The 27,826-nt window shown below is 43.7% G+C and overlaps 1 long non-coding RNA gene across 1 annotated transcript; it reads left to right on the forward strand.

Moving 5' to 3' along the window:
* The first annotated feature begins 1,216 nt into the window (after positions 1 to 1,216).
* On the forward strand, positions 1,217 to 23,131 carry LOC111819948 (uncharacterized). Its single transcript, XR_002823517.1, has 3 exons — positions 1,217 to 1,383; positions 7,935 to 8,107; positions 22,138 to 23,131. It is a non-coding gene; the product is annotated as an uncharacterized LOC111819948 (long non-coding RNA).
* The last annotated feature ends 4,695 nt before the right edge of the window (positions 23,132 to 27,826 follow it).

A 27,826-nucleotide genomic window follows, 5' to 3' on the forward strand; every position in this document is an offset into this window, starting at 1 on the left:
GTCCCTTGTCTCTTCAGCTTCTGCTTCTGATTCCTGCGGCCTCTTGGCCCTCGGGCCTCATGCCCGCATATGCCCTGCTGGGGCAAGTGTTCCAAAGCTCAGAAGCTCCACCAGTATAAGTGCCCGGAGGCACCCCACTGCCAGAAAGCCTCGTGCACACAGACACTCAGCTGTCTCACTCCATGGGATGGCTCCAGCACCATCTCACATTGGTCTCCTGGTTTTGCTGCTGTTGGTTCTCTGCTGCTGCTGCTTCTCTGCTGCTGTAGGTTCTCTGCTGCTGTTGGTCCTCTGTCACTGCCGCACGTCTATCCATCCACAGTTTTAAAACCACTTCTACATTTTAGGTATCTGTTAGAGCAGCACTCCACTCTCTCGGTACCAAATTCTGTCTTAGTCATCTAGTGCTGCCATAACAGAAATACCACAAGTGGATGGTTTTAATGAAGAGAAATTTATTCTCTCACAATTTAGGAGGATAGAAGTCCAAATTCAGGGCATCAGCTCCAGGGGAAGTCTTTCTCTCTCTGTCGGCCTTCTCATCAGTGTTCCCCCGGACTAGGAGCTTCTCGGCGCAGGGACCCCAGTCCAAAGGACACGCTCTGCTCTTGATGGTATGAGATCCCCCTGTCTCACTGCTCACTTCTGTCTTTTATATCTCAAGAGATTGCCTCAGGACACAATCCAGTCTTGTAGATCAGGTCCTACCTTACTGACACAACTGCCACCCATCCTCCCTCATTCACATCATAGAGGCAGGTTTACAACATACAGGAAAATCACACAGTACCAGGAATCATGGCCTAGCCAAATTGATACACACATTTTTTGGGGGACATAATTCAAACCATGACGTCCCCTTAAAGTCAAACAATTTAACTAAATGAAGTAACGACATCAGAAATCAGCCAGTTTAGTGTCCCCATTTTACAGACAAGATTATACAGGTTCAACTTAGTCCATCTTCCAGTTAGGACTTTGCCAAGCTACCAGTGTAGCCAGCGTTCTGGACCCCCCTCTCCTACCCTTGCCCTGATAATGCTCAGTCAACACGGCCCAGGGGACATCCAGGGCATGGCAGCATGTCAAGGTGCTCATCAGACCTAGAGATGGGTGCAACTTTTCACCTCCCTCCTCTGCTCTTCCAGGGAGAACACTAAGCAAGTGCTCTTTCAACTCATGCAGACTTCTTCTTTTTTTTCTTCTCTGCCCAAATTAGCCATTTTAAGAAAAAGGAGAAGGAAATGACTAGTCACTGCTGGGATTAGTCATACACATGAGTTCAACGTCCAGCCAAATCACAACCATCACTTAAGACTTCTTCCTTTACGAGATGATGGACAGGGAGAGTTAAGGAGCACCCATCCTGGAAAAACTCAGCAGGTAGGCTCTCTGGGAAAGAGAAGAGCTCCCCACCCAGCACATCACCCTGAAGCATTGAGGCTTAAGCTGAACGGTTAAAACCAATAAGGGACACTGTGGGTGGGGATGAGTTCAGGGCAGACATGGGGAGAGTAGGATTGTTACTGCAGCAAATATGCCAAAATCCCATATTAAAGTCCAGCCCAGCTTGAATGCTAAGATATGCTAGTCTTAATGACAGGATCAAATACTTTCTAGTTCTGGCACTGTCAGTGAGTGGTGAAAAAGCAGAGCTTCTATTCTGTTCATACAATGATACTTACTGTGCCAAATGAGAAAGCCTAGATTTGCACAGTGTCTTTGTTTGTCCTCCATTATTTTACTGGATTCTCACAACTGGGAGCTAAGACAGCGGACATGGAAGCACAAAAGGCTGTGGTTCCTTCCCCAGGTTGAGGCAGGCAGTTGGGCAGAGCAGAGACTCAAACCCGGGCCTTCTAATTCCGTGGTTCATGACTCCTCCACAACACTGAGAAACCAGGTATTATTGCAAAGCTCGTGGATCATCAGGAAGACCAAGGGACTTCCATTTACTGCCAGCTCATCCATTACCCACAGGAAAGGGAGGTCTAACTGGGACTTGGGTCTTTCCTCCTCCAACCACAAGCTCAAGGAAAGCCTCCTCCTCTAGAAGCGAAAGGAGAAAGAGAACTGAACAAGCCGATTCCACTTTTGAGTTACCTGGCCTGGCTCCTGAACTCCAAGATGCGTACAATTGTCCTCTGATTGCATCAGAATTTGTTCCTGTGAGGGAACAGTATCCCCTAGCACCAGCATCAGAAACCCTGCACACATATGCACGTGCATAGGCACACACACATACACACATACAAACACACATGCACACAGACAGACACATGTGCACACCCAGGCACACATACTCATACATGCACATACACACACATCTGTACAAACACACCCATGCACACATGCATGCACACACACACAGACACATGCACAAACACACCCATGCACACATGCGTGCACATACACACACACACAGATGGAAATACACATGTGCATACCCATACACACATGCATGCACGAACACACAAGTGCACAGATATACACATGTGCACACCCAGGCACACATACACACGCTTGCTTGCACATATATGCACACACATACACACACACAAAGGTACAAGCACACAGACAGACATACACATGTGCACACCCATGGGCACACACACACATATACAAACACGTACATGCACACACATACATATATGCACATGCACTTTCTCAGCCAAGAAGAACTACTGGAGGGCTCTCTCCTGATGCACCAGAGTCTCCCCTTTATGTCCCCCTGAGTCTCACTTTTCTCCTATTCAGCTTCTTGTTGCCACCCACTATTCAGCCCCAGAGTTATTCTCCTTCCCCTGAAAGCTCTGGCCCGAGCTGGACCAACAAGTACTTTTCTTCTTTTCCAAAAGCAGAGCCAAGTTAGTCAGATATTTTAACATAGGACAGTTCTGACTAATAACTGGAGGATTGTGACTGAAAATACAAATAGTACCACAACTGCCTCACTCCCACCAGAGAAGTTCATGACGCAGAGCGAGCTCCAGAGTCACAGGCCCAGTGTCCTGGGACCTCGCCTCCCCTTGTGTCTCCCACCAGTGCCCAGCTACATCACTGCCCAGTTTCTGTGCCTGTGAAGTGAGAACACTCATCCCAGCCATCTCATGGGATCCTTGTGCAAGTCAAGGGAGAGATACCAGATGAGACACAGTTTGGGCATCTTCAAATAAGATCAGATGTAAAGGTGTTTCCTCCTTTTCTTGGTTTGGGTATGTGTTTTTCTTCTTGATCCATTGCTTTTGGACACAATTCATCATTATGGATCAGAAGAGACGCCTATCTGAACCCAAGCAGATAGAACCTGCCAGAAAAGGAGAACTTGATGGTTTAAAGGAGAGGCTGGCCCAGGTGCCAGGGCTGCTTCTACTGGACTTGCTAGCCCTCCAACAAAGCAAAACAATTTAGTGCACTGCAAACCTCAATTTAGAAAAGGCCCGCATCCGCTCGTTAGGTTTAACATGCTGGCAATAGACAGCAGCTTCAAGCCTCCTCCTTCCGCCCTAACTGGGTGAGTGAAGCAAGGAACAGGAGGTGGCCTGGCTGAGGAGGTCTTTCTGTGACCCCCAGGAGGGCTGTCCCTGGTGGGCTCGCCTAACGGGTCTCATACCCTCTTCTCTGTCTGCTCTAGCTACATAAAAACCTGTACTTCAGGTGGCTGCTTATGTTGCCCTTGCAGAGCAATTCTTCCTAAGGATCTGCCTGTGTCTAGAATTCTCTATTTAAAAAGATCATCCTGTCTGGTGTGAAACCCTGTGGCCGGTATTTAATCAACCAGCAAGCACCAAATAAACTCCACCATGTGCCAAGCACGGGTATTATGGGGAGATAATTCTAAGACACTTAAGACAGTTACTGTAAAAAAAGGCTTCACCATTCAGTTAAAACTCATCGCCGTCGAGTCAATTCTAACTCATAGCGACACTATAGGACAGAGTAGAACTGCCTCACAGGGTTTCCAAGGAGCGGCTGGTGGATTTGAACTGCTGACCTTTTGGTTAGCAGCCATAGATCTTAACCACTGTGCCACCAGGGATCCACCATTTAGTTCAGGAACAAAAATAACACCCATAAGAACACACTGATAATAATAAGAAGATACTATTTAATTACTTTTTGCCAAATTCTGTGATGCCTTCAGTGCCAGGGCCACATTCGTTTGAGGGACCTCATTGTTGGCAAAACATTCTGATACTGTAGATTTGAGCATCAGAAATTGCTAAAAGTTATCGAGAGCCAAGCCGGAGAACGAAAGTAGTCAAAGACATGGAGTAGATCCAATTTGGATCAAAGAAGAGGTGATGATTAAGTAACCTTGGGAGTTATTTTTGCTAATCTGGTTTGGAGACAATTCTGAAAGAATGCCCACTGACTCTTCAGCAATGACAACATCGCTGAACCAGGGGCCGAAAACCAAACCAAACCCATTGCTGTCGAGTCGATTCCGACTCACAGCGAGCCTACAGGACAGAGTAGAACTGCCCCACAGGGCTTCCAAGAAGCAGCTGGCAGATTTGAACTACTAACATTTGGTGAGCAGCTGGAGCTCTTAACCACTGCATCCCTCCTCAAATAGACTAATTTGAAGAGGGAAATACACACGTGGGTGTATAAACTGTGGTGTTTGTTTAAAAAAATCATACTATTTTTTAACAAATAAAGGTAATTTTAACATATATATATACTACTGTTGTAGAAAACAGGCTTGATGTGTTTGGAATTTATTATTTCTGTATTTGGGGGGAAAAAAAAGGACCGTTAATACCCAACAAGACAGACATGGGTAAGATGCTGGTCAAATGTGGGCCTCAAAGCCAGACTTCTAGAGAATTTCTTCTGAAAGTGGCAAAGGTTCCCTTTTCCTTCCAGCTTGTGGAAATGCCAGTTTCCTTGTTGCGGGAGAACTTTGGGAACTGGATGAGGCTTGTTTTTGTTGTTGTTTGTTCAGTAAAAGAAGACGGCATCATGAAGGGTCTAAAAATCAAGGCCTAATCTCCATCGACTGGCTACCCACCTACATATGCCCAGGGCCTGAGTGCCTCCCAAGCTTCAGTTAAGTGTACATCAGAGGTCCTCAATTTTGGCTGCTATTGGAATCATCTGAAGAGCTTTCAAAAATTCCAAGGCCCGGTCCACACCCTAGTCCAAATACATCAGAGTCCCTAGGAAGGGACACTTCTTCTCCCTTCCCTTCAATAACCTTTACCTCAGGCTTTGGGGTGGAGCACAACAATGCTTAGAAACCTTGTCTCAGTTGCAAATTGGCCTTTAAAGCAGGGCTTCAAACCAGTTCGTTCTGGTTCAAACCCCTGCTGAGAATTTGCATTTCCACCTCCAGGTATACTGAATCAGAATCTATCTATGTTTTAACAAGATCCCCAGGTGATTCTTCTGTATAATAAATTTTGAGAATCACTGCTCTAACTAGTGGTTCTCAGAATTGGTCCCTAACTAGCAATATTAACATTGCCTGGGAACTTGTTAGAAATACAAATTCTCAGCAGGGGTTGGAACCCTGAACTAACCAGTTGGAAGCCCTGATTTAAAGACTGCCCCAGAGGTCAAAGGGCAGCATCTCAGAATGCTGCTGCGCCAGGAAGATGTGCCTTGGATCCTGGGCTTCTTTGGTCAAGGGCATCCACAGCTGGATCCAGGGGGGCGCTGAGGGGCTGTGAGGAAGGAAAGCACCTTTCTGTACTCCTGATCATATATGTACAAAGTCACAGGGAGCAGAGTTCAGTTAGAAGCCTCAACCAACGGGAAGGATAGATACCCGTGACCCCAGCTTCCTTTTTTCTGAGAAGAGGAGATTCTGAATCACAGTAAACGCTCTATGATTCAGATTTCATACCTAGATAGGAAAGGTCTCATTAACACAGTCATCTTTAAGTTTTAAGTTTAGCTTCTTTTTGAGCACAGAACTCCAACTATTAGCTAACGAATCACAGTCCACTGAAAACTGTTTTTATTGGAAGGGGAACCATTAGCACCACTGGGTGTGCCAGATGCTTTGCAGGCGTTTATCTTCTCTGTGCTTCTGAGATGGGTCTTGTGTTGGACTAAGCCTCATGGAGAAGAAATAACTTGCCAAGGTCACTCAGCAGGCAAATGCTGGATTCTAGAGACTAGGGTTTTTCCATGGTTCTCAAACTTGAGCTCACATCAAAATAACCCAGCAGGCTTATTAAAACACATTTCTGGGTCCCACCCTCAGAGCTTCTGATTCAGTAGGTCTCGGTGGCTGTTGTTATTAGTTGGCTCCAACTCATAGCAACCTTATGGATAACAGGAAGGAATGTTGCCTGGTCCTGTGCCACCTCCGTGATCTTTGATATATTTGAGCCTATTGTGGCGGCTATTGTGTCAATCCGTCTCACTGAGGGTTTCCCTTGTTTTTGCTGACCCTCTACTTTACCAAACATGATGTCCTTTTCTAGCAATTTGTCTTTACTGATGGCACGTTCAAAGTAAGCATCCTCACTTCTAAGGAGCATTCTGGTTGTATTTCTTCTAAGACTAATTTGTTCGTTCCTCTGGTAATAGGCCATCTGATTTCTTAACTGCTGCAGGTCTGGGTTAGGGGTTGAGAACGTGCGTTCAAACAAGTTCCCAGGTGACGCTGATGCTGCTGGTCCAGGGACCTCCCTTTGAGATCCACCGCTTTATAACAACAGTGTCAATTACATGAAACTCAGCAGTGAAGAAAAGAGGGGCGAGTCCTTAAGAACAACTCTTAAAGGGGTTAGGTTTCTGCACTCACCCCACACGTACGCTTGCTCTGCTTTTTGTTTGTTGAGCAAACGTATTCTTAGGAGAGAGCAAATTCAGCTTTGTGCAGCTCCAACTGCACCCTCCAGAGTGACCATGGCTGGAGGACTAAAGTTTCACTGTCTCCTGGAATTGATGGTTTAGTGGATTCCCTGCAGGCCTCTCCTTGGACCAAGTAAGGAAAAATCCAGGAAAACAAGAACAAACTGGCCACATGATGCCACCAGAGCACTCGTGACCTCATGGAAGACATTGGTAACCGCTGATGCTTGATTGCAATTTATGGCCATTCACACAAGCTGGGCCTCAGGTGACCTCAGAAAGCCCTTTCTTTGCTGGAGGCACGGTTTGTCTGGTTTCCTAGCAACCTAAACATTAAGGAACAGAGGTGACAACAGACAGCTCTAGGAGGCCCTCCCCCGCCGGCCCACCCAACCAGGTATTGGAAGGGATTTCTGCAGTATTAGAAGAGTTTCCACTGCCAGTGTGAATAAGGTCTGCAATCCCAACCTACAGGTTCTACATAAAACCACAGGCAAATTACTGCAACGCCCCAGTCACCATTAAAGCCACAGAAAAGCACAACTGCAAATGATGCAGGTAACTGTGAGCTGCTGGCAGGAAGACCAGTTCAGTGCAATGATCTGAAATAAAACCAGTAGTTTGAAGCTTCAGGCTTTGAGAAATACATATCTGTAAGTCACGGCGTTTTTCAGAAGACAATGTTGTGGTTGTTTTCTTCATTGCCTTTACCACCATCTGAAACTATCTTGTTCTTTTTGTTTGTTTGTTTACCATCCACACTGGGACATTTTTGAGATAGAGCAGGAGTGCAAAAAATAATTAACAAGTTATTATTACCCCAGGCAAACCAGCCCTCCTGACGTCTCCTAGACTAGAACGTGAGCTCCATGACAGCGGGGACTGGATCTGTCTTGTTCATCATGTGTCCCCAGCACCTACAACACGACACAGCACACAGTAGGTGAGCGGTAACTATTTGCTCAGTGACCATGGAAGCTTTCGCATCTCAATTTCTTCAGCGATGAAAGTGGGTGTGGTAACCATGACAACCGAGAGAGACTGGTGAGAAATAAATGAAATTGCAAACGAGCCAATAGATCCTCAATAAAATGCTTATTTCCTTTTGTGCTCTTCTCTAGGAAAATCAAGATTCAGAACTGAAGTTTCTGGAAGTGGAATTTGGGAACTGGGATGAGGGTCTAGTACAGTGCTTCTCACTCCCGACTGAAGATGAGAATCAGCCCAGGCGCATTGAGAACACCAACGCCCGGGCCCCTCCAAGCCAAGTGAAATGAAAGCACTGGATGCCCGGGTAGGTGTATGTTTTTAAAGCTTCTTGGGGGATTTTGATGCACAGAGAGGGCCGAGGCCCCCTGATCAGGTCAAACTCACTAATTTCCCAGATAAGGAATCAGGGCCAGAAAGGGACCTGCCCTTGGTCACACAGCTCTTCCTGGCTCCCAGCCCAGTGTTCTTTCCCCTGTCAAAACAATTTTAGACAGATTGATCAATAGATGGATGAATGGGTGGGTGGGTGGGTAGATAGATAAATAGATAGATAGATAGATGGTTGTGTGCTGTGGAGTCGATTCTGACTCATAGCAACCCTATAGGACAAAGTAGAACTGCCCCATAGGGTTTCCTAGGGTGTAATCTTGGGTTAATATAGGTCACAATTCAGTTAATGGCAATACTGTTTTTTTTGTTTGTTTGTTTTTTTTTTGGTAATCTTTACAGAAGCAGTTCTCCAGGTCTTTTCTGCCACAGAGACGCTGGTGGATTCAAACTGCCAATCTTTTGGTTAGCAGTCGAGTGCTTAACTATTGTGCCATTACAGCTCCTAGATAGATAGATAGACAGAGACAGACAGACAGTGAGCATACTCTAAAGTAGCATATTTGTCATAGAAACAAAACTTTTCTAAAATAAAAATTTAAAAAAAGAAGTTGGGGAAGCATGCAATACACCAGACTTGTCAAACTGGGGCCTGCAAGTAGAATGTAACTGATGAATATATGGTTAATTTATTTAAAACAATGTAATTACTTGCTTTTCATAAAAATCAGAAAATTTCACCTAAAAACTTGAATCTCTGGATTTATTGGAAAAATCAGAAGATATGATGATACTGAGCCCACATTCTCACTTTCAATAATCAATAGTATGTGTACTCTCATACATTGCTGATGGGAATAAGATGTTACCACCACTTTGGGAAATAAAGCTAAGCATACACCTGAAGTATGGTGCAGAAATTCCACTAAAAAAAAAAAAAAAAAAGACTTCCCTCCAGCAGGCGGAGCTTCCAGCTGTGGAAAGATCCTGAGGACCTTCTGTGAGAGGACCTGGGCTTGCTAGTGAGTCCAGTCTTCATCTGCAGGGTCCATGAGCCAAGTTCAAAGCCAGGTTAAGTTCCCTGTCAGATCATGTTCACCACGCCCACTCCAGGCCCTGGGCACAGGCACTGTGATGGTTGCATCCACTTGTCCCTCCAGATCCAGCCTCCAGACTCACTCTCCACTGTCCTCCACCCTCTTCCTCTATGTCTAGGAAGGCTGGGCATTGGGTCACCCAGGCTCCTTCTGGCTTCTAAGTCGGTTCAGCCAATGGGCAGCACCAGCAGGAGTTAGAGGGTGAAAGAGTCTGAAGATGGGGCTGACCTCACTAGACTCTGGGAGCTTGACCTTAGCAAATGGACACAAAGCCTTTAGTTGACTATTTCACAGTCAAAAAACAAACTCATTTGTCGTCAAGTCAGCTTCACTCATGGCAACCCTATATGTGTCAGTGTAAAACTGTGCTTCATAGGCTTTTCAAGCGTGTTAACCATTTGTACCACCCAGGGACGCCTCGGATAGTCAGTACACAATACTTTCCCTTCTGACATACAATAACACATGGGTAAAATCTGCCCCATGCTTGGGGGAAGAAGCAAAGATTAGCCTCTATTTGTAGTAAAGCATTGACAAAAAAGAGTTATTTAGTAAAACAAACAACAAAAAATAAAAAATCAGCTTTGTTCTCAGTTCTCTTGGTTTGTTGCTTTGGTTAATTATACCTCTCTTCTCTGATACAGGGCCACCCTCTCTTCCTTTCGAATTCTGTTTACTTTATAAACAACATTCAGAGTTTTTTACAACCTCTTGGGCAGCTTTCAGTAGGCTCCTGAACTTAGAGTAAGGCTTTCTCACCACTCAGAAAGTGATTTCCTGTGGCAGTGAACTGCTGCTGAACTTCAGGGAAGAGTTTTATGTTCCCAGCTTCCCAAGCTTGGCCAACAGCCAGGGTGAGCTTTCTGAGGTCCTGCTCCGGGCCATCTCAGACAATCAGACTGGGATTCTCCGGCCTGAAGCTGATGCAGGAACTTGAACACATAGATGCCCCCACTCTGGCCTGAGGGTAGACTTTAATGAGCTCATAGGGAGTGAACAGGCTCTTGAGGTGGGCTCCTCTGGGGTCAGCTCACCACTGCTATGTGTTCTTGGACAAGTCACTGATTTTATGCCTCATTTTACTCATGTGTAAAACTGGACTAATGATCGTTTGTACTTCAAGGACCAGTGTGGGAGGGTGAACTCTGATTTGGGTTTCTGACCTCAAAGAGACTACGAGGAAGTGAGAGGAGTTATGAGGATTGGCAATAATGAATGTCGAGTTCTTGACACAAAGCAGGTGATCAATAAATAGTAGTTATTATTACTTCAAAGGGAGTGCCTGGGTGGTACAAATGGTTAACTCACTCAGCTGCTAACCAAAAGGTGGGAGGTTCAGGTCCACTCAGCATCAACTCAGGAGAAAGACCCGGCTATCTACTTCCAAAAAATCATTGAAAACTCTGTGGAGCACAGTTCTACTCTGACACACAGGGGATCACCATGAGTTGGAATCAACTCAACAGCAACCGAAAAACGTTACTTCATAGAGTTTTGTGGGCATTGAATGTATAAAAATAACCAGTTGATGCTATGCACATTGTAGATGTTGAATAAATGATACACTATATTTAATAGTAGGTCTAAGAATATTGTTGAAGAAAAGCTCAAAAGTAACGTACTCTGCCCCAAGCAGATTATTCTAACACCTCTGTTGCCCGTGGACAATACCTCTGGGGTCACCTTCTCCTCATCAAAAGGACTGAGCCCCTGACAAGAATGATGACAATAAGACCTGTCAAGAAAGTTAAATTTTTTATTAGCTGTAGAAAATATGAAACTGCAGACAACTGTCAAACCTTAGTTTAAATTCCAAACTACGTAGTTTAAGTCAGAGTGAACGTCGGGAAGCAAAGTTTTGCAGACTTGATTTGTGGATTGTTATAGTCTTTGTATTTTTTCTCATAGGGGGTGTTGCTTTCTGGGGTGGATTGATCACTGGGCCAGGAGGCAAGAGGCTGGGAACTTCGTCCTGGCCCTATCATTAGCTAGTTGTGTGAACTTGGGGCCCTGGTTCCTTACCTGTCAAACGAGGGGGTTAGGCTAGATTCTAAGTCTGTGACTTTCCATTTCCCAATAGTTGACGTGGTGGGGGAGGAGGTGGTGCTGTTACTGACAACGAAGTCCCTGAATAGGGGAGGTGGGACAGGGGGTAAGTCTTCCCACAGAGCCGGGAAAGAGACCCCACTGCCTGCTGAAAAGATTCAAAAAAATGGGGCAGGGGCTGGTAGTGTTGTGGGGTGTGAAGGAGACAGATGTGGTGGCAGCAACCAGCTCCAAGTAAGGGATCAACTGAGGCAAAGCTCAAGAGAAAGATCAAAAAGATGAGCACAGAACAGGCAACAGTGTAGGCCATTGTGATGTGGAGGTTATCAGTGATCTTGACAAGAGCGCTTTTGGTGAAGGGGAGCGGGGAGAAGAGCCTGCCTTCTAGGGATTCAAATAAGACTGGAAAGAGAGGAATTGGCCAAGAAATTTGGAAGACATCTACCTGGCCAACTGACTGCAAGAGATACATATTTGTGCCCTCCAAAGAAAGGTGATCCAACCGAATGCAGAAATTATTGAATAATATCATTAATATCACCCACAAGTAAAATGTTGCTGAAGATAATTCAAAAATGGTTGCAGCAGTACATTGACAGGGAACTGCCAGAAATTCATTCCAGATTCAGAAGAGGATGTGGAATGAGGGATATCATTGCTGATGTCAAATGGATCCTGGCTGAAAGCAGAGAATACCAGAAAGATGTTTACCTGTGTTCTATTGATTATGCAAAGGCAATCAACTGTGTGGATCATAACAAATTACGGATAACATTATGAAGAATGGGAATTCCAGAACACTTAATTGTGTTCACGAGGAACCTGTACACAGATCAAGAGGCAGTTGTTTGAACAGAACAAGGGGATACTTCGTGGTTTAAAACCAAGAAAGGTGTGAGTCAGGGTTGTATCCTTTCACCAAACTTATTCAATCTGTATACTGAGCAAATAATCTGAGAACCTGGACTATATGAAGAAGAATGTGGTATCAGGATTGGAGGAAGACTCATTAACAACTTGTGATGTGCAGATGACACAACCTTGTTCGCTGAAAGCGAAAAGGGATTGAAGCATTTACTGATAAAAATCAAAGACTACAGCCTCAACATAAAGAAGACAAAAATCCTCACAACTGGACCAATAAGCAGCATCATGATAAACGGAGAAAAGATTGAAGTTATCAAGGATTTCATTTTACTTGGCTGCACTATTAACGCCCGTGGAAGCAGCAGTCAAAGAATCAAATGACATATTGCATTGGGCAAATGTGCTACAAAAGACCTCTTTAAGGTGTTAAAAAACGAAGATGTCACCTTAAGGACTAATGTGCACCTGACCTATGCCATGGTATTTTCAGTTACCTCATATGTATGTGAAAGCTGGACAATGAATAAGGAAGACCGAAGAAGAATTAATTCTTTTGAATTATGGTGTTAGTGAAGAATATTGAATATGTCATGGACTACCAGAAGAATGAAAAAGCCTGTCCTGGACGAAGTACAGCCAGAGTGCTCCTTGGAAGGCAGGATGGTGAGACATCATCTCATGTACATTAGACATGTTGTCAGGCAGGGTCCAGTCCTTGGAGAAGGTCATAATGCTTGGCAAAGTAGAGGGTCATCGAAAGAGGAAGATCCTCAATGAGATGGATTGACACAGTGGCTGCAACAATGGACTCAAGCATAACAATAATTGTGAGGAAGAGGCAGGAGTGGACAGTGTTTCGTTCTGTTGTACATAGGGTCACTATGAGTTGGAACTGACTCAACGACACCTAACAACAACAGGCACACTTTGGACGTGTTTTTCTGTAGATCTAGAAACTCGTTGTTAAGAGTAAAGGAAATGAGATATGTGGACACTTAGAATAGTGCCTATTAACATTGGAAGTGCTGAAACATGTTAGCTGACTTGATTATCTATTTTCTCATCTGATCCTCCCCCACATTCCTGAGAGGCCCAGATGCCAAGCATGACCCAAGTTTGACATGAGAAAACCAAGACAGCTAAATATGCTAATTTACTCGAGGTCTCGCATCTAGTTCACTGGTTCATTCCTTATTCCCACACATGTCTGTGAGTGCTTGCTGTGCCCCAGGATAAACAGATCACTAAAAAGCCAGAGCTAGGAGCAGGTCTCCTGTTACCTCATCCATACTCTTTCCAATATGCTAGAGAAGTGTTCTTTAAATTTCTTAATTGAGTTTTCATCTTAAATGTGTGAGTTACACATCATCAAAGCAATTCAGTTCCTTGACTTCTCAAAGAGTTGTCAGTCTAGTTATTGGATACATTTATTTGATCTTCTCCATTTCTTTCAATGTATACTGTCGGCTCTCCATATTCATGGGTTCTGCATCCAACCATGAATCGAAAATATCAGAAAAATAGACTTTTTCCTTGTCATTATTCCCTGAACAATACAGTAAAACAACTATTTACATACCATTTACATTGTATTGGGTATTATAAGTAATCTAGACGTGATTTAAAGTATACGGGAGGATGTTCGTAGATTGTATGCAAATACTACACCATTTTACATAAGGGTACATCCTCGGATTTTGGTATCCATGAGTGTCCTAGAACCAATCCCCCACGGATAGCAAGGGATGACTGTAAATAGCATCTTCTTATAGAGGCCAAGGAGCCCTAGTGGTGCAGTGGTTGAAGTGCTCGGCTGCTAACCAAAAGATTGGCAGTTCAAACCCACCAGCAACTCCACGGGAGCAAGATGTGGCAATCTGCTTCTGTAAAGATTTACAAGCTTGGAAACCCTATGGGGCAGTTCTACTCTGTCCTGTAGGATCACTATGAGTCAGAATCTACTCGATGGCATTGGATTTGGTTTGGGTTTGGCTCTAGAGGCCAGGAACTACCTTTTATATTGTGTTTCCAAACTTCTATGAACTAGGAATCAAATAGTCATAGGATTGACCCCTTCTCGCATGGACTTTTGGGTTTTAGAAACCCAACAAAAGTCTCTGGCAGAGACTCCAGAGAAAGAGGTTAATTACTGATCATTCTTGAGTTTGTTTGAACAGAAGAAAAGCCATCCTTTGGAAATGGGCTGAAATTCTCAGTTCCTCAGCCATCCATAACTATCAAACAGGCAGAGTTTAATCAATTGCTGAGCACTGAAAAGGCTGAGCACCCTAGTGCAATCCCTCTCTTTGAACTTTATTACCAATGCTCCCTCAATCTCTTGAGTAATCCAATCTCTCTGCCCAAGAAAAGTGAATATAGAATCAGAGAAGAGGCACCAGTTAATCCTCCCCACCCACCCACCACCACCAGCAGCAGTGATGCTGCCTGCAGGCAGAGATAGCCCCAAGTTGTTTCAAATAGCGCTCCTTGCTCGGTAAATCTAGGGAGCTCTATGGCTTCCTTGGGACCCATCTCCACCAGCGACCCTTCTCTGACATAGAAGGGAACAGCCAGAGGGAATGTGGCCTGCCTAGCTACTTGCAAAGCTGAGATTCCAGCCATCAGGCTCTGCTTTCCAGACTTTTCTCCACTAGACCAGTGGTTGTATGTACAGTGGTAGACCAGGCTAGATAGAGTTCAAATCCTGGCACAGCCACCTACTTTCTGTTTGACTTAGGGCCCTGGATTTCAGTTAAAACTCACCTCAAAGTGTTGTACAGATTCAATTAGGTAACGTGCATAAACCCCCAGCAAATTCCCAGCACTGAATTAAATCAGTGTAACGATTATTTATTACCATCATTGGTTTTACATAGATGGAAGGAGGGGTGATTTGACACATGCACTTTAAACATCTATCACTGGTTAACCATATGTCACCTCAATTTAACTATCCACGTCACTAGTTCAGGTGTCACGGACATGTATTCAGATATATGGCCTTTGTGAACTGGTGATGTTTTAGAAGAGCAACCCTCAGGGGCCAGAGACCTTGCAGTTTCCATGTGGAGTTTCTTACTCAGTGAAAGGGTCTGTTATCCTGCTCTTTTTCATTCCTTCACCTTTGTTTGATGGTCCTCAAAATGAGAGTCTTCTTCTGCCTTGCTGTATTTGCAAATTCTCTCCCTCCTGTCCTATCACATTCCTCCAGATAGGTTTAACTAGACTCAAGGTTCCAGACTAGGGGACGAGCCATTGTATTTTCTGTTCTCTGTCAATTATATGTAAGGTGCCACCCAGCAGGGGCAGAGAGCGAAGAGCCGCAGAGCTCGAGAACATAACTTTTTGTCTCAGTCATCTCTGGGCCTGAAGAGACGCTGCGGCTCCCGAAGGTGAGCCAGGAGCAGACAATTAGTGCTTGTTCACATTCTGGCTTCTCTCATGCAATGGTCCTTCCACATGTTCATGTCTAGTCCCTTCACTGGAACTCCCAGTCATGAATATGCACCAAACAACCTTACAAAAGGATTTCACTGTGTCCAGTCCCAGTCCCTACCCTAAGTAAAATGTTTCACACTTCAGGCCCTGGGGGGAGCTCTCCACAATGTAGCTGTAACCTTCAAATCCAAACTATATCATAAGCTCCCTGGATATGCCAGAGTGCCCCATACACCACGTAGTGCACGAAATGGCCTGGAGGGGGGATGCATTTACATAGAATGCAATGTGAATGGCAATCCTGTGGTTGTGCATGCACAGCTGTACAAAGCAGTGCGGAAAGAAACCATGTCTCGTACAATTCATCTCCCTCATGCATCATGCTGAGCAACTAGAATGTCCTTTATAAGTATTTATTAGCTGACATTTGTAAATGAAGTGTTTTCTTCCAAAAAGAAAAATAGTAAAGGTCACGAAGAAAAGAAGAAGGCCCTGGTGAATAATAGATAACTATTACAGCTCCCTGGATGACACTGTGTTGTTCAGTTTGAGCATTGGATATTACGCAGTAGAGAGAAAACATCTTGATTAACACACTAGTCTTTGGGAAGAGATAAGATTAAATGCTGCTTGAGATTTTGCCATTCCTCCTTCAGTCCACCTGTTTGACACATACCTTGTAATAACCTTAACACTTTCATTTTTTACACCTAATAATGACTTTGTTTTCCTCTGATGGTTTTCATTAGGAGCCACTAAATACATCCATGTTCATTTACTGATTTGGGAACAATGATTATCCTGTTCCTTAGAGCTTCAAGGGACAAGCCAGTGCAAGAACATACTGCTGAGGGTTGGGGACAAGTAGGGTCTCAGAGGCAGCATCTACCTCGGCCTTACAGGGCCTGCACCACTTCTTAGAGGGTGACCTAGCAGTCAGAACACCTGTTTGTTGGTTTAAGATGAGAAGTACAACTGTCGACCAGCCCTAGCTGCCCACTTCAGCACCTGTGAACTGTCTTCCTCTATATAACTGGACATCAAAACTACTATCAGAAGATCATTTGAAGCATGAAGATGCTGAATGGGGGATTTGTAGAGTGGTACATAAGCGCCTGGCTGCCAACCAAAAGGCCAGGTGCTCAAACCCACTAGTGGCAACCCAGGAGAAAATACCTGGTGATCTGCACCCATGAAGATTGTTGTTGTTGTCAGGTGCCTTCAAGTCAGTTCTGACTCATAGTGACCCTAAGCACAACAGAACAAAACACTGCCCAGTCCTATGCCATCCTCACAATTGTTGTCCGAAGAGACTCTAAAACTTGCTCTTGAACCTAGAACAGCAAAAGCAAATGGAATAAATGATGAAGTAAAAGATCTGCACAGAAGATTTTAAAGAGCAGCTCGAGAAGACAAAGTAAAGTATTACGACGAAATGTGCAAAGACCTGGAGTTAGAAAACCAAAACAGAAGAACACGCTTAGCATTTCTCAAGCTGTAATAACTGAAAAAAAAATTCAAGACTTGAGCTGCAAAATTGAAGGATGCTATGGGCAGAATATTGAACAATGCAGGAAGTATCAAAAGAAGATAGAAGGAATACACAGACTCACTGTACCAAAAAGAACTGGTTAATATTCAACCATTTCGGGAGGTAACATATGATGAAGAACCAATGGTATTGAAGGAAGAAGTCCAAGCTGCACTGAAGGCATTGGTGAAAAACAAGGCTCCAGGAATTGATGGAATACCAATTGAGATGTTTCAACAAATGGATTCAATGCAGGAAGTGCTCGCTCGTCTATGCCAAGAAATTTGGAAAACAGTTACCTGGCCAACTGACTGGAAGAGATCCATATTTGTGCCCATTCCAAAGAAAGGTGATGCAACAGAATGCAGAAATTATCGAAGAATATCATTAATATCACATGCAAATAAAATTTTGCTGAACATCATTCAAAAACATTTGCAGCAGTACATGGACGGGAAACTGTCAGAAATTCAAGCCGGATTCAGAAGAGGACAAGGAACAAGGGATATCATTGCTGATGGCATATGGAACTTGGCTGAAAGCAGAGAATGCCAGAAAGATGTTTACCTGTGTTTTATTGACTATGCAAAGGCATTTGACTGTGTGGATCATAATAAATAATGGATAACATTGTGAAGAATGGGAATTCCAGAACGCTTAGTTGTGCTCTTGCAGAACCTGTACATGGATTAACAGGCAGTCATTTGAACAGAACAAGGGGATACTGCATGGTTTAAAATCAGGAAAGGTTTGCGTCAGGGTTGTATCCTTTCAGCATACTTATTCAATCTGTATGCTGAGCAAATAATTCAAGAAGCTGGACTATATGAAGAAGATGCCTGTCAGGACTGGAGGAAGACTCATTAACAACCTGTGATATGCAGATGACACAACCTTGCTTGCTGAAAGCAAAAAGGACTTGAAGCACTTACTGATGAAGACCAAAGACTACAGTCTTCAGTGTAGATTACACCTCAGCATAAAGAAAACAAAACTCCTCACCGTTGGACCAATAAGCAACGTCATGATAAACAGAGAAAATATTGAAGTTGTCAAGTGTTTAATTTTACTTAGATCCACAATCAACGCGCATGAACACAGCAGTTAAGAAATCAAGCGACATATTGCATTGGGAAAATCTGCTGCAAAAGACCTCTTTAAAGTGTTGAAAAGCAAAGATTTCAATTGCCTCATATGCATGTAAAAGCTGGATGATGAATAAGGAAGGCCAAAGAAGAACTGAAGCATTTGAATTATGGTGTTGGTGAAGTATATGGACTGCCCAAAAAACGAACAAATCTGTCTTGGAAGAAGTACAACAAAATGCTCCTTGGAAGTGAGGATGGTGAGACTTTGTCTCACATACTTCGGACATGTTATCAAGAGGGACGAGTCCCTGGAGAAGGACATTGTGCTTGGTAAAGTAGAGGATGAGCGAAAAAGAGGAAGACCCTCAAGGAGATGGAGTGACACAGTGGCTGCAACAATGGGCTCAAACGTAGCAATGATTGTGAGGGTGGTGCAGGACTGGGCAGTGGTTCCTTCTGTTATACACAGGTTAGGGTTAGGGTTAGGGCTGGGGTTAGGGTTAGGCTTAGATAGGGTCCCTGTGATTTGGAACTGACTGAAGCCACCTAACAACAACAAATGGATTCCATGGGAATATCTCCATGGGAGTAGACCTTGATTACAGCTCCCTGTGGTCTCAGACTCTTCAATTTCTCATCAGCTTATAACTACTTGGTTTACTTCCAACCACGGGTGTGTGAGGGTTTTACTGATTTCTCTCTCAAAGAGAAAATTTTCATTGAGTTCTCAGGGAGACATTAAGCTTGCTTCCCCTTTAACCTCTCTTTCCTGCTTTTAAAGAGCTGTTAAGAGTTAGAATGAGACCATGCGTATAACATCCCATTATTGATACTCGGCATGATCAGACGTTCAATAAGTGTTGGTTTCCTTTTTCCAGGGGTAATGAGGGGCATTTAGTGGCTCTGACATATCCCAGACTCCTATAATAGAGGAAAGGGGGCAGCTCTAACTCTAACTGTACTCAGCCACACTGCCTCCAAGAGAAATTCCATTTGAGTTGGGGGGAAATCTAATCCCAAACCCTAAGTGGGATTCAAAGTGTGGCAACCCACGTATGAGGAAAGGCTCAAAGGAGACTGTGGTTGTGCCTTCTCAAGGAAGCGCCCTGCCTGTCACCATCTGTCTTAGTCATCTAGTGCTGCTATAACAAATACCACAAGTGGATGGCTTTTAACAGAAAGAAATTTTATTCTTTCACGGTCTAGTAGGCTACAAGTCCAAATTCAAGGCATCAGCTCCAGGGGAAGGCTTTCTCTCTCTGTCAGCTCTGAAGGAAGGTCCTTGTGGTTCATCAGTTTTGCCTTGGTCTGGGAGCATCTCAGCACAGGAACCTCAGGTCCAAAGGATGCACTCTGCTCCTGGCACTGTTTTCTTGGTGGTATGAGGTCCCCATGTCTCTCTGCTCACGTCTCTTTTGTAACTCAAAAGAGATTGGCTTAAGACACTATCTAATCTTGTAGACCTCATCAGTATGACTGCTGCTAATCCATCTTATTACAAATGATAGCATTTACAACACATAGGGAAATTACATCAGGTGATAAAATGGTAGACAATCATGCAATACTGGGAATCATGACCTAGCAAAGTTGATAGATATTTTTGGGGGACACAATTCAATCCATTATGCCCCTACCTTTCTCCCAGCTCCAGTCTCTCTCTGTCAGTATCTAACTGTCAAGCATGCTATTGTTTTCTGACTGTTTCAGAGGTACATGCTTGATTCCTATTGTAAATTCTCAAGCTTCCCATGTGAAGGAGACTGTCTTATGGATCACTGAGTCCACACAGGCCTAGCCCAGGATCCAGCCCATATCCCCAAATCTTGGCCAGTTGTCTGGAATTTCTGTAGGTCCTTGAAACTGCCTTCTGAACCATCCTAATGCAGTAGGACCTGTTTCTTAAAATTCTTTCTCATGACTTCTGTTTTTACCTAGAGTGCATGGACTCAGAAAAATGAAGACAGAGAAATACAACTAAGGAGCAATAACCAAGCTAGGAGAACTAATCCTGGAATTAATACTGGCCCCTTAGGGGTGCTTCTCTCCTCCACATGATAATCTCACTTTGATTAAGGCAGCCCCATCAAGTATGTGGGGACTGTTTGTGAGCAGTAGTGGTGTCCGGAAGCCCACATTTGGGACAGCTGCTCAGCTTTCAAGGCTCCTTAAAGTCTAACTCTGACTTGGATTTCTGCCTGAGCCTCCACTGTTCTTCCACCTCCTTCCGCTGCGCTCTGAGCCCAGACTGAACTCTGTGGGGAGAAGCAGTCTGTGGGGCAGAAAGAGAATGGCCTTTGGGGTCTGACAGGAATGGGTTTGAATCCCAGCTCCACATCTTAGGAGCTGTGACTTTTCTTGAAGAGCTTCAATCTTTGCAGGATTCAAAGAGATAATGTATACACATGTGCCAATGCACACAGTAAGTGCTCAATATGTGGAAGCAGTTTGTTTCCATTGGTATAATTGTGCTCATACCTTGTTGTCACACTTGCTTCTGCCATAGATAACAACCATCTCTGTTAGTTGACATCCTATCCATTCTTCCAGTCCCAGGTTAGCTGACACTGCCTCCAGGAAGCAATGCCTGATTTCCAAGCCAAATAGGACATTACACCAGCATTCCTCTGCTCAAAACTACTCAGTCATTCTCCACTGCCTACAGAATAAAACCTAATCTCTTTAGTGAAAACACAGGGCTTTCATGATTTGACCTTTACCTCCATTCCTTCCCCTAAGCGCCACCCTCATTTTGCATTCCAACCATATGCATCTATCCTAGTTTACTAAATACAGTAGGCTCCCTCCTCTCTTCCTATTGTTGGGGATGTACCATCAAAATCAGGTGGCTGAATCAACCTGCACTTGGATTTCTGGGACACAAGATGTGCAAAACAGGGAGCCCTGCTGTAAAGGGGCTCTGTGAAAGGCTCCATCCTTGGAGAACACCAAGAGTCATGCCTGAGATCCTGGAGGATCTTTGCCTCTGCATCTTGCAAATAGAGCATTTCCTGTGCCCAACTGAAGCCATCCTCTGGAAGGCCATGGAAGATGTGCTGTGGTCCCCCCTCCCTCACCTGACCTGTCCCACCTGCCCACCCATCAGCAGCCTGGGGTCTTGGGAGAAAGCATCCCTCCCACGGGTGGATTGAAAATAAAGGGCTTTGCCATTGCTCTGTGCAGGATAGTGAGTAAGATTGTGCCACCCAGAGAGAATCAGATTTGGCCATACCCTAACTCATCACTTGTTAGCTTGGTCATGTCCCTGAACCCCTGTTTCTTCATCTAGGGGAAGGAGGTGGTAATAACACTTTAAAGTGTTACAGGGAGGTGTGCCTGACATATAACAGGTGCTCAGTAAATGTCTACTATTATTAGAATTTCTGGAAGTAGCAAGCAATGGTTTCCCCGAAAGATCATGGGGCTATAACAACCATTTGTTTGGCCAGGGTTTATGTGCTGCCTAAAGAGATTGACCCAACCACCTTGGATACATCCATAGTTCAATGTCAGAAAGTCAAGCTTATGTCTTTGGCTCTCATCCTTCCCCTCCATATCCCTCTCAGTGGAAATTACAGTCTTGTAAGACATGTTCCTGCAGGGACGCATCTCTGTACGCAAGGGAACATGTTCAAGAATTCAACCTCTGCAACCTTGACTCTTAGGGGCTTATTACATGATGTGTAGATCATGGTATGAAAAGAGCTAAGAACCTGCGGGCAGAAGACCTGGGGTCTAGTCCTAGCTCTGTTCCTTACCAGCTGTGTGATCTTGGCAAAGTCCCTTACCCCGAGCTTCAGCTTCCTCATCTGTACTACAAGGGGTGCCAAGTTCACAAGCAAGCTAATGAGAGGGAAAGTGTTTTGTAAACTATAAAGTTTAGTTCAGGTCTAAGCTTCTTGGACTTACCTCTTTTTCCTCTTGACCTATTTTATTACAGGTTGAAATCTTATCTATAATTCAAAAATGCAAAAACATCTGAAAAACAATATTTTTCTGCAACTCATTTGGCTGAAAACTTGACCTGAATTGATGTGAGTCTATTTATAGACGTGAGTTTATTTATCCCACTTATGGTGAATAAGCATATGTTTTACTGCAGAAATAATAATGTGTTTGATTTTAGAGTGTTGTCCCAATCACTTCTGACAGTGTCAAGTAATACATGGGATTTTCTGAATTCTGAAACACATGTGGCCCCAAGAGTTTTGCTTCAGTTATGGACTTATATTCTAAAAGTATACCCTAAGCTTTAGTCACTTTCATGATTTTTGTCATAGTCGTTGTATACCATCTATGTTAGTATTTCCTTTATATTTTTTAATTAATATGATTTATTTTTAGAGTAGTTTTATGTTTACAGAAAGTACAGACAATTCTCTTGTACTTTCTTCTCCCCTGCCCACAGTTTCTCCTATTATTAATAACTTTCATTAGTGTGGTACATGTGTTACAACTGGTACAACAATATTGATCCCCTATCCCCACTGCAAACCCCTGGAAACCACTGATCTTTTTACTGTCTCTATAGTTTTGTCTTTTCCAGGATGTCATACTGTTGGAATCATAAAGTATGTAGCCCTTTCAGACTGGCTTCTTTCACTTAACAACATGTATTTAAGGTTCCTCCATGTCTTCTCGTGGCTTGATAACTCATTTCCTTTTATAGTTGAATAATAATCCATTGCATGGATATACCACAGTTCACCTATTCAAGGACATCTTGGTTGCTTACAATTTTTTTTGCAATTATGAATAGTGTTGCTTAACAGTTGTATGCACGTTTTCGTGTAGATGTAAGTTTTCAACTCCTTTGGGTAAATACCTAGGAGTGCAATTGCTGGATCATATGGCAAGACTGTGTTTAGCTTTGTAAGAAGCTGCCAAACAGTCTTCCAAAGTGGCTGTACCATTTTGCATTCCCACTAGCCATGATTGAGAGTTCCTGTATATTTCTTTATTGGCTCTTTTTTTCTTCCTTATTTTTTTGAACAAATCTCTTTTTTAATACACAAGTAAAAATGTTAGTCTACATGACACCTCAAATCGTCTTACATATCACCGTGAAATGTACCCCACACTGTCTGGGACACAGTGATCTGGAACCAACACAACACACTAGTTCTTAAATAGCCAGAACACAAGGGATAAGGGTGACATCTGTGAGGTGCAGACTCATCTTTGAGGTTCTCAACTATCATAAATACCCAATAGTTCAATGCCACCAAGTGCTGGCTGCACCCCTGCTGTAAGCAGGACTCTGCATTTAATCACGTCAGCTTTGAAGTTCTGTTTGAACGAAACCAAACCAAACCCACTACCATCTGAGTTGATTCTGACTCATAGCAACTACACAGATTGAACTGTGTCCCCCCCAAAATATGTGTCAACTTGGTTAAGCCATGATTCCCAGTATTGTATGGTTGTCCTCCATTTGGTGATTGATGTAATTTTCCTATGTGTTGTAAATCCTAATCTCTGCCTGTGGTTAATGAAGCAAGATTAGATTATGTTAAAGAGGATTAGGGTGGGATGGAACACCCTTGCTCAGGTCCCATCCCTGATCCAATGTAAAGGGAGTTTCCCTGGGGTGTGGCCTATACCACCTTTTATCTTACAAGAGATAAAAGGAAAGGAAAGCTAGCAGAGAGTTGGGGGACCTCATACCACCAAGAAAGAAGCACTGGAGCAGAGCACATCCTTTGGACCTGGGGCTCCTGCATGGAGAAGCTACTAGTCCAGGGGAAGATTGATGACAAGGACCTTCCTCCAGAGCCCACAGACAGAGAATGCCTTCCCTTGGAGCTGACTCCCTGAATTTGGACATCTAGCCTACTAGACTGTGAGAGTATACATTTCTCTTTGTTAAAGCCATCCACTTATATTTCTGTTACAGCAGCACTACATAACTAAGACGGTGAGCCTATAGGATGGAGTAGAACTGCCCCATAAGGTTTCCAAGGAGTGGCTGGTAGATTTAAACTGCTGAGCATTTGGTTAGCAGCTGAATGCTTAACCACTGTGCCACCAGGGCTCCAGGGTAGATGTCATTAATATTATTTAAAACAAAAAACCAGGTCCACAGGGTTGAGAGCTTTGCCTAAGATGTCACCAGTCAGAGGCAGAGATGAGAGTAAATTAAGTTTTCTGCTGCTGATCTAAGGTCTTTCTGCCATGATATAGGGGCTCAGTCACATTAAGCCACAGGCTTAGCAGCTCTTGGCAATGCCTATGTGCCTTCTGCCTCTGGCTTAAATGTTAATATTCACAAAAGCCAGTAGGAGCCTGGGTTTTCATAAAACCAGTGTGTTCTTAGGAGGCTAAAATATCCACTCATGGTTTAGCTGTTACCTGCGGCCAGCTCTGGATTAAAGGCTTACCAATGGTTGCACAGGTCTAACAAAGCTTTTGGAGGTTTTGCAAATCTTCAAAATGGACTGGGAAGAATTATGTGACTATTTTAGCACACTCCACAAAGTTAGGGGAATGGCAATTTGTGGAAACAGGCCAGAGCCCACATGATCTGTTCCAAGGCCATATATAACAGCATAATTTAGCCTTTTGATAAGTTTTTTTTTTGTTCGTTTGTTTGTTTTAAATCACAATTCCTGGAAGAATCAAGAATTTCCCAAACTATCTGAACAAGTAAGGAATAATCCAAGGTCTCTCTTTTTTTCTTTTTACCATAATCATCATTAATTTTCCCAGCCTTTCTTGTCTTTCCCATGTGTAAGGTCATGAAAAGAAAATTAGGCTGGGCGTCAAGCCTAATTCTTAGGCTGGGTGTCAAGCCTGTATTCTGTACACATAAAGGATGGACAAATTATTGTTTATGTGGCTAGAAGGCAGAGGGTGAGATTTGAATGGATAGCGGAAACATTTCTTCTCAGCTGTGCAAAATCACAAATTATACTTTCCTTCTGAGTTCTGCTCTGCTACTAACCAGCCATGTGCCCGAGGCATCAGTCCATTGTCTATAAAATGTGGAGGGCTGTTCTCAGGAGCTGGCCTGCATAGTAGTGCAGAAATCTACAAGCTGGGGTCAAACAGACAGATGCTTTAATCCTAGCTCTGCCCTCGGAGTCCCTGGACGGTGCAAGCAGTTGAGCACTCAACTACGAGTCGAAAGGTTGGTGGTTTGAACCCACCCAGAGGTGCCTCAGAACAGGCCTGGCGACTTGCTTCTGAAAGGTCACAGCCTTGAAAACTCTACGGAGCAGTTCTACTCTGCACTCATGAGGGTGTCACGAGTCGATATCGATTTGACAGCAACTAACAACAACAACAAGCCCCTTGGACAAGTTATTTGGACTTCTCTGAGCCCCACTGTCCTCATCTATAAAACCTACCTCAAAGGTGTTCTTGAGGATTAAAGGCAAAACTGACATAAAACAGTTAGCATTGTCCTGGCACCAAGTAAAAGGTAAATAAAATGGTGGTTGCTGTTGTTACTGCCAGCTAGGCTAGGCTAGGCCTTCCGACTGGGCTACATGAACGTTCGTAATGAACAGCCCTTGCCTCCAGTGATTATGGATTTATCGCCCAGAACAGATTGACTGAGGAAGCATCACGCAGCTGACAGATAAGCTCATTGCCATTCAATTTCCCACGTGTAAAGTTTTCTAGCTCTGAGAAAACTATTCACAGAGTGCCTTGAGAAAGAATCAACAAAATAGCTTTAAATACAACTAGCTCTGGGCTGTCTGTAAAAAGGAAGTCGGGGAAAGCGAGAATAAGTAACATCAACAAATAATTGTGATTCTAGTCCGTACCTTTGACTTTCAGGACAGAACTTTTTTACCCAAGTGTGTTCCCCTGATTTGAGTGTATCTTCCCTCACTACTCCTTTCCTAGACGGAAACAGCCCGGAGTTTGGCAGCAAGAGGAGACACAAAAAGCCAGGCCAGTTTCTTGTAAAATGAAGTCTCCTGAGCAACTGTCTCAGGGCAACCTAGGTGTTTGTTAAAATGCACGTACTCCACCCAAATGAACAAGACTATCTGGAGTTGGGACTTGAAATTATGCATTTTTGACAAGCACCCTGATGCAACCAAAAACTTTGAAAACCAATTATCTTAGGCCACGTTATCATCATGCAATCACAAATTATTGATGTGGCATCTCAGTAGGACCTCCTTCTGTCTTCAGTAGAAATTCAAGGTTTAGAAGGAGCAAAAGACAGGTAAACAAACCATCCTAGTAATTGTACAGTCATATAACCAGTTGCCATCAAGTCACTTACTCATGGAAACCCCATGTGTGTCAGAGTAGAACTGTGTTCCATAGGGTTTTCAATGGCTGTGATCTTTTTTCAGAAGTAGATTACCAGGTCTTTTTTCTGAGGTGCCTCTGGGTGGATTTTAACCAGTAACCTTTCGATTAGTAGCCGAGGGCTTAACTGTTCATGCCACCCAGGGACTTACAGCCATATAATAGAGTTGAAAACAAAATACAGTGGTGTCCCAAGGCAGTGGGGTCGACCCAGCTTGGGGATACAGGGGACGTCGTCAGGAAGGTCTTCCCCAAGAGGAAGCTTCACCTGTGCCTTTTTCAGGTGGACATAGTGGGTGAAGCATACAGGATAATGGATGGATGGGGACAGGGCATATAGCAAAAGGAATAACATGAACAAAGCAAAGAGACATGGGAGACCCTTGCACATTTGAAGAGCTGCAATTATTCTTTGAGGACTAAGATGTGCCTAACCCAAGTCATGGTATTTTCAATCACCTCATATGCATATGAAAGCTGGACAATGAATAAGGAAGACCAAAGAAGAACTGATGACTTTGAATTGTGGGGCTGGAGAAGAATATTGAATATGCTACTAGAAGAATATTGAATATACTAATAACTTGCCAGAAGAACGAACAAATCTGTCTTGGAAGAATACAGTTAGAATGCTCCTTAGAAGCAAGGACCGCAAGACTTCGTTGCACATACGTTGGACATGTTTTCAGGTGGGACCACTCCCTGAAGAAGGACATCATGCTTTATAAAGCAGAGGGTCAACAAAAAAGAGGAAAACCCTCAACGAGATGGACTGACACAGTGGCTATAATGATGGGCTCAAACATAGCAACAATTGTGAGGATTGTGCAGGATGAGGCAGTGTTTTGTTCTCATGTACAGAGGGCTGGTAGGAACTGACTGGACGGCACCTAACAACACCAACAAATTATTCTTTACATGGCTGGAAAGCAGATGGTGAGATTTGGATGGATAGCAGAAACATTTCTTCCCAGCTGTGCAAAATCACAGATTATACTTTCCTTCCTCAAAGAAGGAAAACAATCTCAAGTTTCCAGCATTAAAAAGCATAAACAAATCTCTAGGATCTACTATGACTTGATTTTTTATTTTTCCTTTTCCTGATTTTAAAAACCACTTGCATCCTACACCAAATCCCAAGTAGACACTAAATATAGTCAGCTCTCAGAGTTTCGGCAAAATGGCGCTCTAGGCAGAAGCACCACACCGTCCCTCCACAGCAAAGATCCAAAAAACTAAGCCAAACAAAGAATACAATAATCCTGAAACCCTAAAACATCAAATGAAGAGATAAAGAACTCAGCCAAGCACCAAATGGAGTGAGAAAACTGACAGAGAACAGAGAGCGAGGAGAGATT

This window comes from Trichechus manatus, unplaced genomic scaffold, assembly GCF_000243295.1.
Source record: "Trichechus manatus latirostris isolate Lorelei unplaced genomic scaffold, TriManLat1.0 scaffold00022, whole genome shotgun sequence".
In the NCBI taxonomy this organism is placed as follows: domain Eukaryota; kingdom Metazoa; phylum Chordata; class Mammalia; order Sirenia; family Trichechidae; genus Trichechus; species Trichechus manatus.